This window comes from Canis aureus, chromosome 13 (genome assembly GCF_053574225.1).
Source record: "Canis aureus isolate CA01 chromosome 13, VMU_Caureus_v.1.0, whole genome shotgun sequence".
In the NCBI taxonomy this organism is placed as follows: Eukaryota; Metazoa; Chordata; class Mammalia; order Carnivora; family Canidae; genus Canis; species Canis aureus.
The window spans coordinates 32,287,724-32,305,223 of NC_135623.1; positions in this window are offsets into that span (position 1 = coordinate 32,287,724).

The following is a 17,500-nucleotide window of genomic DNA, read 5'->3' on the forward strand; positions in this document are numbered from 1 at the left end:
CGGAAGGAATTGTGATTTAAAAGTCCAGGAATATTAAAAAATAAAATGAAATTCCAGGAACATTTATATTAAAACATGCAATCCCAACCATCACACACTTTTTTATTTTAAATTTTTGAAAAATGCAAAAGACATAAAGTCATTGATAGAAAAGAGGGGTATGTTTTCAACCAAATATTATTTTCAAATTTTTTCCTGAATATTATTGCATTAGAAAAAGTCCAATGTTTTCTCTGAAAGCAATATATTATGTCTTGGTAATCTCTGTACATTCATAAGGTAGAGAAAAACCTGGCATATGAGAGGAATTCATAAATTTTTGACTAGTGAACAAACTTCTAGCACCTACCTATAGTCTAAATTTCCAGAGAAGTGTTAAAAATTCTAGAACATGTAATAAGAAAATAGAAATAAAAGGAATGCAAATCAGTAAGGAAGAAATAAAACAATCATTATTTGCAGATGACATGATATTATATATAGGAAACCCAAAAGACTCCACCAAAAAACTGTGAACAATCATAAGCAGATTCAGTAAAGTTGCAAGATACAAAACAAATGCTCAGAAATCTGTTGCATTTCTATACACTAATAATGAAGCAGCAGAAAGTGAAATTAGGGAAATAAAACATTTATGGTTGCATCAAAAATTAATAGGATACCTAGGAATAAATCTAAGCAAAGTGAAAACTACTCTGAAAACTATAAAGTACTGATGAAAGAAATTAAAGATGACACAAAGAAATGGGGAGACATTCTGTGCTCATGTTAAAGAAAAAATATTGTTAAAATGTTTATACTACCCAAAGCAATCTATACATTTAATACAATCCCTATCAAAATGTCAACAGCCTCTGTCATCTGTCACAGAGCTAAAACAAACAATCCTAAAATTTGTATGGAACTACAAAAGACCTTGAATAGCCAAAGCAATCTTGAAAAAGCAAACCCCGAGGTATCACAAATCCGGAGTTCAAGTTATATTACAAAGTTGTAGTAATCAAAACGGTATGGTACTGGCACAAAAATAGACACATAAATCAAAGGAACAGAACAGAAAACCCAGAAATAAACCCATAATTATCTGGATATTTAATCTTCCACAAAGGATGAAAGAATATGCAATGAGAAAAAGTCTTTTCAACAAATGATGTTGGGAAAATTGGACAGCAACATGCAAAAGAATGAAACTGGACCACTTTCTTATACCATACACAAAAACAAATTCAAAATGGATGAATTTACTAAATGCGAAACCTGAAACCATAACTATCCTAGGAAAGTGCCAAGGCAGTAACTTCTCTGGCATTGGCCAAGGGAATTTTTTCTAGAGGGAAAACAAAAACAAAAATTAAACTATTAGTACTACATCAAAATAAAAAGCTTCTGGGAGTGCTTGGGGGGCTTAGATGATTAAGCATCTGACGGGCTCAGATCATGATCTCAGAGTCCCAGGTTCAAACCCCCTGTTAGGCTCCTTGCTCAGCAGGGAGTCCGTTTGCCCCTCTCCCTCTCCTTTTGCCCCTTCCCCCATGCTCTCTCTCTCTCTAATACATAAATATAAAAAAACTTCTGCACTTCAAAAACCCAAACAAGCAAAAACAATCAATAAAACTAAAAGGCAACCTATAGAATGGGAGAAGATATTTGCAAATGACATATCTAATAAAGGTTAGAATCCAAATATATAAAGAACTGATACAACTCCACACCCAAAAAACAAATAATTTAATTAAAAATGGGCAGAGGACACGAACAGACATTTCTCAAAAGAAGACATACATATGGCCAACAGACACATGAAAAGAGGCTCAACATCCCTCATCATCAGGCAAATACAAATCCAAACTAAAATGAGGTATCACCTTACACCTGTCGGAATGGCTAAAATAAAAAACACTGCAAACAATACGTGTTGGTGAGCATATGGAGAAAAAGGAACCCTTGTGCACTGTTGGTGGGAATGCAAACTGGTGCAGCCACTGTAAAAAATAATATGAATGTTCCTCTAAAAGTTAAAAATAGAACTACCCTACAATTCCAGCAATTGCTCTACTAGATATTTATCCAAAGAATACAAAGACATTAATCCAAAGGGACATGCAGTCCTATGTTTATTGCAGCATTATTTACAATAGCCAATAAATGGAAGCAGCCCAAGTGTCTACGAATTGATGAATGGATAAAAATGTGATGCATATGCCTATTTATCTACATATCTATATATCTATATCTATAGATACATATACAATGGAATATTACTTAGCCATAAAAGAGAATGAAATCTTGCCATTTGCAAGGACATCTATAGTGCTAGAGAGTATTAGGCTAAATTAAATAAGTCAGAGAAAGACAAATACCATTTGATTTCACTTGTATGTGGAATTTAAGAAACAAACAAACTAGTAAAGGGGGCGGGAAAGAGAGAGAGAAATTAAAAAAAACAGACTTTTAGCTACAGAGAACAAATTCATGGTTACCAGAGGGGAGAAGGTTCGGGGGTGGGTGAAATAGGTGAGAGGAATTAAGGAGAGCACTTGCTATTGTAAGCACTGGGTGATTAAAATAAAAAAAAGTGAAAAAAATTCTAGAACTTAACTTTCATTTCCTATATCTTTAACAAAACCATCAAAACACTAATATTTGAACAGTGGTGGGCTGAAAGTCAAGCTAGTAACCTCATCCTGGGTAAAGCCAAATGGGTCATAAACTTTCTTCTTCAGTGCAATGCAGCTAAGTATGGCAAACAGCAGGTTTGCTATTGAGTATCAGTGGGTTCAGAGCTTCACATGTAAGTCCTATATATTTGTTTGGTATAAAATTAACAATAGCAAAAATTAAATATTAATGTAAATAATAAGATTCCAGAGTCCATGCCAGAGACAATGTAGGGTGTTTATCTAAAGCTAGTAGAACCCATTTCACCAATAGGATAACTATGGTAATAAGACATACATTACACATTTTCATGTGGAAATCTAAAATAAATAATTTCTTTGAAATTAATTTGTAAATTGTAGGAATAAAAATGTTGTACTCTCATCACATATTTTTGGGAAACCTAATTGTCTCCTTTTTTTTAAAATAAGAGATCCATCCTATGATGGATCCTTAATGGGATATGTTCTATCATGATAAAACATTCTCTCAATGTTGATAGTTTAAACCAAAATATGGTTTGGTGCATACTTTGACAGTGTATAGGCTTCCATGAATTTTGTATTATTTTCACAGGGATGATACACTTGTTTAAATGGTGGTAGACTTGGGTAAATTAAAAACAGTGACATTTTCAAAAGAATTTATTATGATAAATTCAATACTTCCATTCATCCATTTTTAGCAATATTAATTGGAAAATGAAAATAACCAAAAAAGATTAAAGTGCTAAAAAAAGATTAAAGTGCTGAAATAGGAGACAGCTCTACAAAATCATTTCTAAATTTCACGTTATCCACAGCTTTTCATTCATTTTTTGGTTTGTTTTAAATTCTACTGAAGTAGAACATAAGACATAAAAGTGTACAAATTACAAATGTACATATCAATCTTCATAAAGTGAACTTAGCTGTTTAATCAGTACCCATATCAAGAAATAAAACATTTACAAAACCCCAAAAGTTCTCTCATTGTTCCCTTCCTATCTCTATTGCACTTCTCTCCCAGTGAAACCTATCAAATGTGAGTTTTAACAGACATGAAAGGATGAAGAGTGCTTTGAGTTTACAATCTGATTAGGGCAAGGTGGGCAGTTGACACAGGAGACCCCATGTAAAGAACTGTTGCTTGATGAATGATAAATTTTACCACCACCACCATAACAGCACAAAATCCAACCCATAAAGGGGACTTAAGCACTGGGGTCTTAAATTGGGAATGAGACTCCCCTGAAAATTTGAAATCATAAGCAAACCTCCTGAGGATTCAGAGCTCATATGCACATTATCTGAATCTACAAAATAAAATATAGCCAGGAAATTATCTGCAGAGTTATCAGGTGGTTTGCACCGTATAGTAGATTGTAATTTCCAAATGTGGCCTCAACAATATATATCCTGTTTCACAGCCTCTTCTAACTAAACCCTATCCTCTTAAACCATATATATCTCTTAAACTTCATGTTATAGAGCATGACAGAAATGACACTTTGTGACTTCTGAGGAGAGGTTAAAAAAAAAAAAAAAAGGAAATACAAATTCTACCTAGCTGTCTCTTGTAGGACAATTGCCTTTGGAGCTCTAGGAGCAATAAAATAAATATGAGTAGACTGAAGATTTTAGGCTGGAGAGAACACATAGAGGACCAGCTATTCTAGTTCCCAGCTGTTTGAGTTTTCTAGTGAAGGTATCATACATGTGATGAACTTTCAGATGAGTCCAGCCTTTGAGCTACTCAGGCAACTGGTCAAAGTCACACACAACCTTCTGAATGAGTATGACATCAAACAAGATGTCATGAGATTTCTGTGAATTTTCAGATTCACAAAACCCAATACATCAATTGTATTGTATAGAAACTATATTGCATTGAGGTCAAGGAGAACATCTTAATAGCATACAGAATAGTATTGTTTAGGGAAAGAATATCGGAAAAAAATATCGGTTAGACTGATAATCGACTTCTTAGCAACAACATAGATAGCAGAAAAAAAGGAAAAGAATGTCTTTCAAGTGTTAAAGAAAAATATCACACACACACACTATATATATATATATATATACTGAGATTATACATGATATTAAATAATATCAAATTTTATAGCCTAAAACAAAAGGTCTTCATAGGAACTATTATAGCATCTAATACATACATTTTTTTAAAAAGGCTAAAAACGTAAACCTTGGATCCCAATTTAGATGTCACAAACAAAATAGAGTTAAGCAAAAAAATTAAGAAATAAAATGGTGAAGACGAGCAGTAATTAATGAATTAAAATCAACAAATAGAGAAAATAAACTAGATGTTGCATCTTTGAAAAGTTGGATAGTATCTAGCAAACTCTCATAAAAGTCACCAGGAAAAATGTAAACCCAGAACAGAAACATAGAAAATTATTAAAAATGGAAAGAATAAATAACTATGGAAACATTAGCAAACATGAAAAACAAATGTGCACTACAAAAATATGTATTATATGATTCAAATAGATTGAAATCAACAGAAGGCAAAATTTATATTCTATTATTTATTTAAAATGATCTAAATAAGAAATAAATAATAAACAAAATTTTAGAGAGTAAGAAAGAAAGGAGTGAATATAAGGACATTCAAACATTATGTAATCTATTATTAAGCTATTTGATTCACAAGTATTCATAATTTAATACTTTATATTATATATTGTTTTTTCTGTTTTATGTATGAAATGCTTCATAATGAAATGTTTAAGAGATGATTTTCTTAGAGTATAATAGCAGATTCATTTAGTGAATCTAATTATATAAATGTTTTATTGTCAATTCAGAATATATAATAATTATATATCTTTCTAATTAGATACCTACCTTGGAAGTGGAAGGAAATGTAACTTTTAATATTAGTTATGATTACTCATATTGCAGAAAACTTGTACCTTGAATATTTGACCTAAGACTATTCTATTATATAATTCTTTTCATGACAAAGGGATATTTTAATTATTTAAAGCAAAATAAAACTTTTTTCCTGGCTAAAAAAATAATCATGTTTTTATTGGGATAGTTCATATAGCAAATATTCCACAACTAGAATTTTAATATAAAATAGCCTTAGTTTAATATTTAATACTAATATTTAATATTTCTCCACTCTGTTTGTTCAGGCAATTTCCTGTGAGGTTTCAGTGGGCATTTTTCATTGTTCTCGCCTTGTCTTAATGATCCAGAAATTTAAAAGGGGTTATGACGTATTCAATAAATTGGTTCAGACCTTGAAATATTCAAATAATGGAAAATATGCCTTTGTAAAGCACAGACATGTTAGTCTTTGATTCTTTTATGGTTTAGACTACTTTATGACTTTCTCTCAATAAAACCCATAAAATTAAAATGACCATGCAAGGGTTTATGAAGCGCCTCTGACCCAACATGGTGAAGCTAATGGTAGCAAAATTGTTTCCTGAATCTGCTAAAATACCTGGAGGGAACTATTTTACAATACATGGGCAGACAAGAGGTCTGGAAAACTCATTTTTGGGGAAACCCCTCATCTGGCAGCTGCACATAGAAAGTGTCAGTGTCCACAAATTATATTTTAAATATTGCAAAACATATGTCAAATAACACCTTAGCTATCACACTGTGGAGAGCATGATAAAGATCTTGACAAAAATTAAAGTATACTTATAATGGAGATCATGAACATTAATAGGAACTAGATTATTATTCAAGTTCCATCTCTCATTGCATTTTTTTTCTAATTGTAGAGATAAAGAACGAGTGATAAAAACATCGGCTCATTAGATTAGGTACCTCTCACCATTCTTTCTTTCTTAAAAGTGAAATTCACATCATCTAAAGGATCTGAATTTAGGGGAATGTAATTTATGTTCAAATGTATTAAAGTTTTTCGCTAAGCATTCTAATAGATTAACCCTCTGCAGTACACATTTTTATGTAAGGGGATTGAAACTGACATATCTTGCTCAGAATATAATAGTAAACAACACTTGTGACCATGGAAGTCTTAGTCATTGGCTCTGTATTGTTCTTTGAGGGCAGCTGAGATCAGAAGATTGAGATAGGGAGGCAATACAATATAGCAATGAATTGTTTCAGTCACTGTTTTGAGTGTTGTCTACCGCCTGGCTTTCAAATATTTTATTATATTATCATCACCTTGGTTATTACATTATTTATTATTTAGTCATTATCAAGAAAACTCTTGCTATTGATGGCTTAAACAAATTAGTTTTTTTTCTTATTTTTATTAAGTGACAATAAGAGGTGGTGATGGTAATAGCTATAACAGCTCAAATATCTTGCAGTCTTCTGTATCTGCAGTTCTTATGGCCTCTCCCAAAGATCCTAAGATGATCACCACCGCTCCAGGAAAAATAACCTTAACTGACAGGAAGAGGCGGGGAAGAGTAGGTCAAGCTATAACCATCCAACCACCCTTTCATAAGAAAGCAAAAGTTTTCTCATGAATATTCCTTGCAGACATTCATATACATCTTATTGTTCAGAATTATGTCATGTGACGACCCCCCCTCCAAGGGTAATAAGACCCAGAGAGTGAGACAACTATTCTAGCCTCCACTGTTGGCAGATAGGAGAGGCAAAATATCCTTGCGGATGGAAATTGATTAGCCAACCATCAGGATCTGCCAAAATCATCAATATTTATTTTTCAATATATATTTTATTCATTCAATATATATTTTTTGAATGTTAAGTATTGTTCTAGGTTCTATTAACATTATATATTTTTATATATAACACACATATGTTAAATTGACTACTTGATATTTACAAAATATATTTCTAAAAGTTCAAAAAATCTTTAAAACTTTAGAAAACATACACCATTTCAAAAAAATTATAATAGAAGTTTGCATGGAACAGTTTTAAAATTGTCCTTTCAAAAACTACCTGGGCAGTGTGGAAAATGTTATGAAAATAGGTATTGCAGTTTGAATGCTACTACAGTGGAAAACAGAAGTATTTATAGAAAACTCAAAGATGTTTTTGTGAGAACATAAAGGGACTAATGCAACCATAATGCATATGACAGATGGCTTAACAATGTGCTACCAGGCATTATAACTTTTATGTATCTGTTGATTCTTTGCTGTTGCTATTAAATCTGTTTTTCTCACTGAATAGACTTTAGGGTAGATGACAATAGCTCTTTTTTTTTTTCTGTGAGAAAATATAGGGCAGTAAAGAAGAGAAAATTAATGGGGATGATTTAATGGCAAAATTACATATATGATCCTGAAAGAGATAAAAGTATAATAGGAACAGTATCATCTCATAGTAGCACAAGTAGCTATTTGGCAATTTTAAAACAACTGTTTATTATGTTTAAGTTATGTAATTTTTCAGTTCTGATCTCATCCATAATAATTGGGGCAAATTCTTTTCCTGTTCTGAATTTGAAAAAAGCCACTTCTGGAAGGTTCTAAAATGGAGTGCTATAAATGTGTTTTACTAAATTGTTTTACTAAATTTTGAATGGCTACAACAATGTATAATGTAACATTTTATTATTAATTCTATCTCTCAGACATATCCATGGGGCCAAGAAATGAACCATTTTCTTAGCTAGATAGGAATTTATTTCATAAAGGAACTTCTCATTGCTAAAGTACTTGGGTCAAAACTTCATCTCTAGCTAATATAAGGTGAAGAGACAAACATGACGAGGAACAAACCTGTTTAGTTTATAATCCCCACCTCTGGCTCCCCTTGAAATAAAGTTCTGCACTTTCTATTCACCATTTGGCCTTTCGAGTGGTCCCTTATTCTTCCAAGAAAGACTACATTCTTGCATTAAAGACTACTATATAATATTGAGTAGTAAGTATTCAAAATAAAAGTACAAATAAAGTGGTAGAATTCTATTTTATTTAACCCTATATTCCAAAGATTTCTAATTTCAATATATATTTAGTATATACTTATTAATGAGATATTTTATGTTATTTTCTTGTACTCAATTCAGACTAGCTACATTTCAAGTGCTATTAGTAGCCAAATGTGGTTGGTGGTTACTGTATTGGGCAGTCTAGCTCCAGGGTATCTGGGAAGTTGCTAGTCTGTTTCCAGAGTATCTGGGATGTGCTGGTTTGATTCCAGTTGACTAAAGTAGCACATCTACCTAACAAGCTAGATGCTGGGGCGAAATAGCTACATATAAATTGAGGTATATAAGAAATATGCCTGCCTAAATAAAATACAAAACTAACTGTACTTGGAGGGAAATCAAGCTTGTACCTTCAGCCAAAATATAGAGCACATGTAACAAAATATTTAGATAATCATCACAAGTCTGCTTTTAATTTTGAAATATTTGAAACATAACCATCCAACATTAAAGCAGTAACAGAAAATTTTTGATATAGTCTAATAGTAAAAATTTATAGAGGCAATAAAAATGATTAGTATATACTGCATTTAATAACATGAATAATACATCCATGAAATATTTTAAGTAAAATGAGTAATAAGACATTGTGTTTGGTATGACTTCATTAGGGTAAAATAAAAACATTTATCATTTTTTAACATATATATATGTAGTAAAAAAAATTGAAAAGCTGTAGAAGAAACTCTTTAAAATGTAATATATGGATATTTGATTTATGAAAATGGAGTTTTCCTTATGCATATCTGTATTTTCTGAAATATACTATTTTTGTTCATAACAAAAATAATATATGTGATAGCAATATGTATGAATAGATAATCTGAAAATCTTTCTACTATAAACAACTGGATATGCAAGACAAATTATATCAAGTATTTTTGTGCATATGTAATTGTGGTCATATATAGGAAAGCACAATTCCTTATTTTCCATATAGAAGACAGAGTTCAAAATAAGTTCAGTACGTATCCAATGCTGAAGTTGGTGTTGTGGCTTTTTTAAATCAATGAGTTTGTGAAGATAGATGGGGAGCTTTTCTCTAACCTAGGGACCTGGGTTTTACTATCTATATAGAAATATGAACTATGTATTGGGATCCTGAAGGGTCAATGTTTGAAAATGAAATCCTGACCATAAAAAAATCCTCAGTGTAAACACTGGCTAAAATATCCACCAGCAAACACAGGCAAATAAGCATATTTATGGTTCCCTCTGCCCTTGGACTATCTAAGATGTCTTCTAAAAATTTGTAACTACATGTGTAACATCCAATAAGTGCGGCTTCAGTGTATACCATAACTTGACCTAGGAAAATTCTAGCTGATAAAGAAGTATAAAATTACATCCTGAACTAATTACATTTCTCTGCCAAGACCAACTAAATCCAGACTACACAAGAGTTTCCGGATAAAGTGTTACAAATTTCTGGCTTATAATAGAAATGCAAATTTACAAAGCCTATTAGGGTTTCTATTGCTATGAAACAAATTCTCACAAAGCTACTGGCTTAAAACAACTATTTTACGTATGCATGGGTTCTTTGGGCTTAGAATTTAGAAAGAGCATAATAGTACTGTTTTATTTGTTGCGTGATTCCTGGGGCATAGTCTTTGAAAACATGATGGGTAGGGGTGGCTCCATGGCTGGTGGCTGGAATCAGCAGGAGGAGTCTTCACATGCCTGTGAGTTATTTTGGCTGTTGTCTACAAACTTACCTGGAGTTCACAAGAGCACAAACATATGGCTTCTCAATGTGCCTTGGCCCTCTCCTACATGGTAGCCCCAAGGTTCCAAAAGGAAGTATCCTCATGATCAAGTCAGAATCAATAATGCCTTTTATAAGGTGGCTTCAGGGGCCCTGAGGCATCACATCCACTGTAGTCTATTTGTTCAAAGTTAGTTATTTATATCAGTTGTGATTCAAAGGAGGAGGACACAGAAGCTTTCCTCAATGAGAACAGTGTTAAAGGATTTGTGGGTGTTTTAAAACTACCACAAACTGCATTTTGACTACACATTATTTATATCCCTGCTACTCACAAAATAGTCTTATCTTCTCCCAAGACCCCTCAAAATTGATATTTGATTATAGCATTAGGTTCAGATCAAAGCTCAGGATCTCAATCTATATCAGATCCAAGTCAGATGAAGCTCTTTATGTACATATACTCTTGATATGAAGATCTGTGAAGCAAAGGGATACCTTTTCTGTCCTCTCTGCCCACCTTCCTCTTCCAAACATATGCAGCATCCATAGGGATACAGGCATTGGATAACTGCAACTGATATACCCACTTAAAAGAGGATCCTCACCGCCCTCCTCTCCCCCGCCCAATACTATGTAATAGTGATTGGTCCAATAGCAATTCTGAAATACACCCAGGTACACGTTAGCAGTTCCTTGATGAAGACTCAGTCTTACCCTCTCGGTTTGTTTTGTTATGTTTGTTTATTTTCCCTGTGGCACTTGGGGGTTAATTTCTGGGTTCTTGGTTTTGCTCTCTGACAAGCTTTAAAATATTTCCATAGAAAATGCATGACAAATTATGAGCTAAAAATATAAAATTACAAAGCTCATTAGGAAACAATCTCACATGATTAAAAGTAATGAATATTAATTAAAAGTAGGCTTACAATGTCAAGAATTTATAAAAGTATTATGACAGTAAAATGAACATATTAAATGATTAAGACATAATCTTCAAAATAAGATACCATGAGGCAGTGAATATAGGTTTAAAAAATAAAATTTTGGAAATAAAATTATAAAATAGTAAAACACATTAATGGGTAAAAAATAGCAACTTAGATACAGTTTAAGACAGAACTAGTTAATTGAAAGAAAAGACTAAGAAGAATGCATATCAGAGTGAAAAAGGATGAAAAAATATGTGAGGCTTAAGAAGCTTATGGGGTAAAATTATACAGTCTAACAAAATCTACTGGAGTCTCTGAAAAAAAAAGAGAGGCGCTATATGATATAAATTGAAAATACTCCATAATTATCTTAAATCATTAGACCTAGAAGTATAGTCAGTCCCAAGTGAAGATAAATAACAATAAACTGTATAAACAGTCTGAGGAAAAAGACAGGATAACTACAAAAATCCCATAAGCTTGATATTAAATTTGATATCAGTAAAACACAAAAGATAATGTTACATTCAAGGTGCTCAGGGAAAAAAAAAGTGATTATTAATCTGGAATTCCAGCTCCAGGTAAACTAGCATTAAGAGTAGGCATAAAATAAATACTTACCTAAGAAAAAAAAAGTGAATTAACACTTGTTGAAAAAGTAAGTATAAAATAGACATTTTCTAATGAAAAAAATTAAGCCACCACTCACAGACATTCATAAAAAAAAACAAAATAAAATGAAAAAGAAAAAAACAAAACTTAGTAAGGATGTTATTTAGTTGGAAAGAATTTCTACACAGTAGGAAGGAATAGGATACTAGATGCAACAGTGGTCAAAGAATCTGTTATATACATGGGAAATCTAATTAAGACTTAGCTAAATTTTTAAAATACAGAAAAATTATGGACAGGAAAATTGTGCGAGATGGGAGGCAGTGGAGTAATTGGAGGTAATAAATAATAAACATCTTGTATATCTTGGGAAGAAACCAATCATAACAACTAACTTTAAACACTGTTAAATTATGGTTATTAAAACTGTTAAAATAGGGACACCTGGGTGGCTCAGCAGTAGCTTCCGCTTTTAGCTCAGGGTGTGATCCTGGAGTCCCAGGATTGAGTCCTGCATCTGGCTCCCACTGGGAGTCTGATTCTCCCTCTGCCTTTGTCTCTACCTCTCTCTGTGTGTCTCTTATAAATAAATAAATGAAATCTTAAATTATTAAAATATCATGAAAGTAAGGGAAAGAAGATAAAAGGGGAAAATTGTTTCAGAACAATAGAAGACAAGATGCTTTGTAAATTCTCTTGTGACAAAAAATAATGTTGGATAGAATATAGCAAACATCACCAAAAATATATACTGAAATATTTAGGACTGTAAGTACAACTCTTTGGGTTCAAAAACAAAGAGTAGAAAGTAAGAACTGATGTAGCAGCTATGCTAGAAGACAGGTGTTTATAACGGTACCAGAAGCTTTGTGGATAATGGTCCAAAAGACTGTAATTGAAAACTAGGGTAGTAAGTGAGCGCTGATGCTTCAGTTATGCCTGATAGTTTTTGTTAATAGTGGTCATCGAAGGGCTTCAGTGCTAATGGTCAGGTAGGTACAGGTCAACATGGAATGTGAAAATTTAAGAAACAGAATCTGACATGAAGTCTGGACTTTCAAAGGGTCTTTAACCTCTGTAAATGTAAATCAAAAAGAAAGAAAAGAAAAAAAAGAAAAGAAAAGAAAGAAAAGAAAAGAAAAGAAAAAGAAAGTAAAGAAAAGAAAAGAAGAAAAGAAAAGAAAAGAAAAGAAAAGAAAAGAAAAGAAAAGAAAAGAAAAGAAAAGAAAGAAAAGAAAAGAAAAAAGCCTGCCTTCAACAGGAAATAAAAATAATATTGTCTGTTTCAGGTTTGGCTACTGATGGGGTAAAATGAACATAGAAAAATATTTCCCCAGACATTTTGTGATCATATGCTTCCAGTCACATGGATTTTTTTTTATTAATATGCATACTACTTTACTTGTGAGGTCTGGGAACTGAGGTAACTCAGGATTTCTGATATAAAGTCCCACCAAATGTAAGCTTTTAATCTAAAATAACAAAAATACAAGAGGAACCATGCTACTATGATGTCAGCAGCAGACAGAAACACATTGCATGATTAATCTGTCAAGCAAAGCAGAAGAGAATTCTTGGATGAGACTACAGGGCATAGCTGGTGCTCCTCCTCTTAGATTCAGAGGTGGAGTGATTACATTTCCAAATTTCCCCTGTGGTTGGCTGTGGCCATATAACCTGGCCTGTGGAATGTGTCTAAAACTGATGTATGTCTCTTCTAGACCTAGTAGGTAAAAGCTTCCAACATACAAGCCTTCATTCCCTTTTTCCTCATCCTTGCATAATGGAGAGGAAAGAATGGGTTTGGAGGAGGCAGACCCAAGATATTAAAGGAAATTGTGTACTCAAACGGGCTCTGGGAAGACTACTCAGCTCCAAACCCCTGACTGACCTGATTTTCATTTGCAAGGAATATATGGCACAGAGATTGGTGTCTATTTGGAGCAACAGCTAGCACTAAATAAATTAATAAACTGTAAAATACGTGTAAGTGATTAAATAGATAAATAAAAGAAGACATTCAAAATAAAAAAGAAAAAGACCAGACAGATTTGGAAAGGAACCAAAGTGAATACCTATAAATTAAATATTTAGGCATTAAAATTAAATACTGGACTTAATAGTTTAAACTTCAGATTAATTGGAATTGAAGACAGAAGTAGTCGAGTGAAAGAATTATCCAGAATAGAAATTACGCAGAGTGCAACACAGAGATAAAGTAGTAGAAAAATGATAGATTAGAAGACAAGGAGTAAGGCCAAAATACTTTTACTAGGAGTCCTTACTGGAGGAGAGGCATAGTTTGATAACATAAAGAATAACAATGTTTTTGATCGAGAGAATGTTAAGAATGTGTCCCAAATAGGTAATAAGAAATTGATACTTAGGCACCCATGAAACTGAAGATCACAAAAGTTAAAAGGTGATCTTAAAGTAATCTAAGAACAGATATTTTACCTGGAAGTAACACTGACACAAGATTCTCAACTACAATGACAGCATTTGTAAAAGTGTGGAAAGATAACATCACATTATTGAGACATACTATGTGTCAAAACAGCTAACCTATTATTCAAACTAGGAGTGATTATTTTATTTTTATTTTTACAAACTAAGGATGTTTACCATCAATCAGTCTTCATCAGTGGAAATTCCACAACAAGGAGAATAACATACTGAAGGAAGAGCTGAGTTGAAAGAATCATTGTTTAGCAAGAAAAAAATAGTTTATTCTATAAATACAACTATTGCACCTCGATTATGTACAAAGCACTGAAATAGAATCTGAGAATACAGAAGTGAATAATGAGACAACCTTAGAAAACTGAGACTCTAGAGAGAAATAATTACAACATTTTAATTCAGTGCAAGAATTGTCATAAAAATTAAAGCAGAGAATGGAGACAGAAAATTCAGAAGGAGCTCAAATTTTTAAGTGTGGTCAGGAAAGTTAAGTATATTTTTCCTCCATGTTTGCTGGCTAATGGCAAAGGCCTAAATATCTTAGCATAAGTAAATCTGATGCCAGGTAATCTAGACTGGAATGTATATAAATATTTGTATTATTCTATATAGTCTTAAAATGGATGAAGTATAAATGAGAGACACAGAAATAGAGAAAAAATAATTAGTCTGCAACTAAGAAATACCTAGAATAAACAAAACTAAAACATAAGAGTCAAATTAAGGAGGTAAATAAAGTGATCCAGGTAAATTGAAATACAATTTTAAATAAGATAGAACCAGAAAGCTAATTAAGAGATTAAACAGGTATTAGTAGAATTAAGGCTCCTTTAATTTGTATTTCCTTCTCAACAAGAAAGACAAAACATCTGGATGGCTAGTGCTTGTACATGCAGTGTGGTTTAAATAACACATTCCACATAAAATGTTTGACCTAGTGCCACAGAGTACGTACTCATCACTGGTAAGAGGATGAAAAGAAAAAGAAAGAAGAGAAAGAGGAAGAGAAGCTGAGCACTAGGAGGAAAGGCATGTATTGTGCCACACATATAACTGCAAGGTGAAACAATATTATATCTTTTCAAAAGGCATCCTAAAAGTAAATAAACATATTAATAAAATCTAAAAGTATTTCTGTAAAAGTAAATGCAGTGATTAAACATTTTAATTAAACTTACAGATATATTACATGTATTTATTTATTTTTAAGATTTTATTTATTTATTCATGAGACACATAGAGAAGCAGAGACATAGGCAGAGGGAGAAGCAGGCTCCATGCAGTAAGACTGATGTAGGACTCGATCCTGGGTCTCCAGGATCATGACCTGAGCCAGGGGCAGATGCTCAACCGCTGAGCCATCCAGGTGTCCAAAATATGTTGCATATATTTAAAACTAAACAAATACTGTGTTCATATATCCTTCTATACTGAGATATAAATATATTATTTATATATTATAAATTGTGGACATGTGAATGATTATGAGAATCTTTGGATTATGTATTAAATATATATTAATATGTGGTAGCAATTTATTGTTTTGTTTTTCCCCAATTTCGAGACTTCCTGTAAGAGTGCCTTTACAAATACAAATTCTTAATAATCACTTTCATACTGTATTTTAGGGATGTATTTCTTACATTAAAAAGTGGAGCACCTGGGTGGCTCAGTCTGTTAAGCATCTGCCTTAGGCTCAGGTTATGATCCCAGGGTCCTGGATTAAGCCCTTATCAGGTGACTTGCTCAGCGGGGAGTCTGCTTCTCCTTCTCCCTCTGCCCGTGCTTTCTTTCTCTCAAATAAATGCATTCTAAAAAGAAAAAAAAAAAAAAAAAAGAAAAGAAAAACGGCAACTGATATGAATTTTATCTGAAACCCATTTTCCTAAATGAAATGACATGTTTTACATCATATTTACTTAGCACCACTTGTAAATCCTGGTTTACATCTATCTACATTTGTGGATTGCTCAGAACTTCTCTTCTGATACAGAAAGACAGAGGAATTAATGTTAATTGTTTTTCTCAACCTTTCTTAAATGAAGTTAGAGTTGTATTCTCCACTAATGCAGTTGAAACAATTTACCCACAGGAAGATGGGAAGAAAGAAAAAAAGGAACAAATGCACAGCCATTAATTCAACGAATCCTTAAAAAAAAAACATGTGCATAATAGTGATTTATGAGAATATATTGACGGGGGACACGCCCAAACTCTGTTGATATGTAAAATAAATAGCCATATCTACTGTACTCTGAGTTCCTGCCAGTACTCAGTGTGGGTCAGAGCTCTGTTTTGACTATTAAACAGCAAATAGCAACATCTGGAAATGTGAAGGTCAAGGGTCATTTTACTCATAAAGCTGCACCAGCATGATTCATAATAACCTGGATCTGAACTTTGCATGAATTGAGGGCTGCTGCTGATACTGCTGTATAAATAAATTTAAAAAACCCATTCTTTCATTCTGTTGTGATTTTATTTTCGTGACTTGTGTTACTTAAACAACTAGTATAGAATTCAAAAGTTCCAAATGCTGCATCCTTATGTTTAAATTGAAAAGTATCTATTTTTGCTGAAATTCATTCCATCTTACATATGTTATAATAACATTTGGCAGGCAAGGTTTATTAAAATAAAAATGTTTCCATACTCAAAGCTTGCATGTTATTCTCCACTTCTTATGTTGATAATTGAATGTATCATATTTACATTTGAAAGTATGCACTACTTTAAATAATACTTAAAACAGAGCTCCTGGGTTTTCCTTTTTTCTCTCATTATTTCTCTTATATCTTCACAACATGCTTTTTATCGACTAAATGCTTACGTGACTCCAAAAATCATATATTTTAGTCCTAATCTCCAGTGTGGCTATATTTGGAGATGGGTCCCCTAAGGAAGTAGTTAAGGTTATATGAGGTCTTAAGAGAGGGGCTCTGATCCTATAGGATTTGTGTCCTTATAGGAAGAGAAATAATATATCTTGTTTACTCTCTCTATGTGTAAGAGGAAGTTATGTGAGCACATATCTAATGGCAACCACCTACAAGCTAAGAGTCTTCATCAGAAACCAACCATTTTGGTACCCTGATCTTGGACTTCTGGCTTTCAGGATTATTAGAAAACAAATTTCTGTTTTTTAAACCACTCAGTCTGTAATATTTTGTTGTAGCCTAAGCTGAATAATACAATACTTTACTTGATTTGGTTGTGG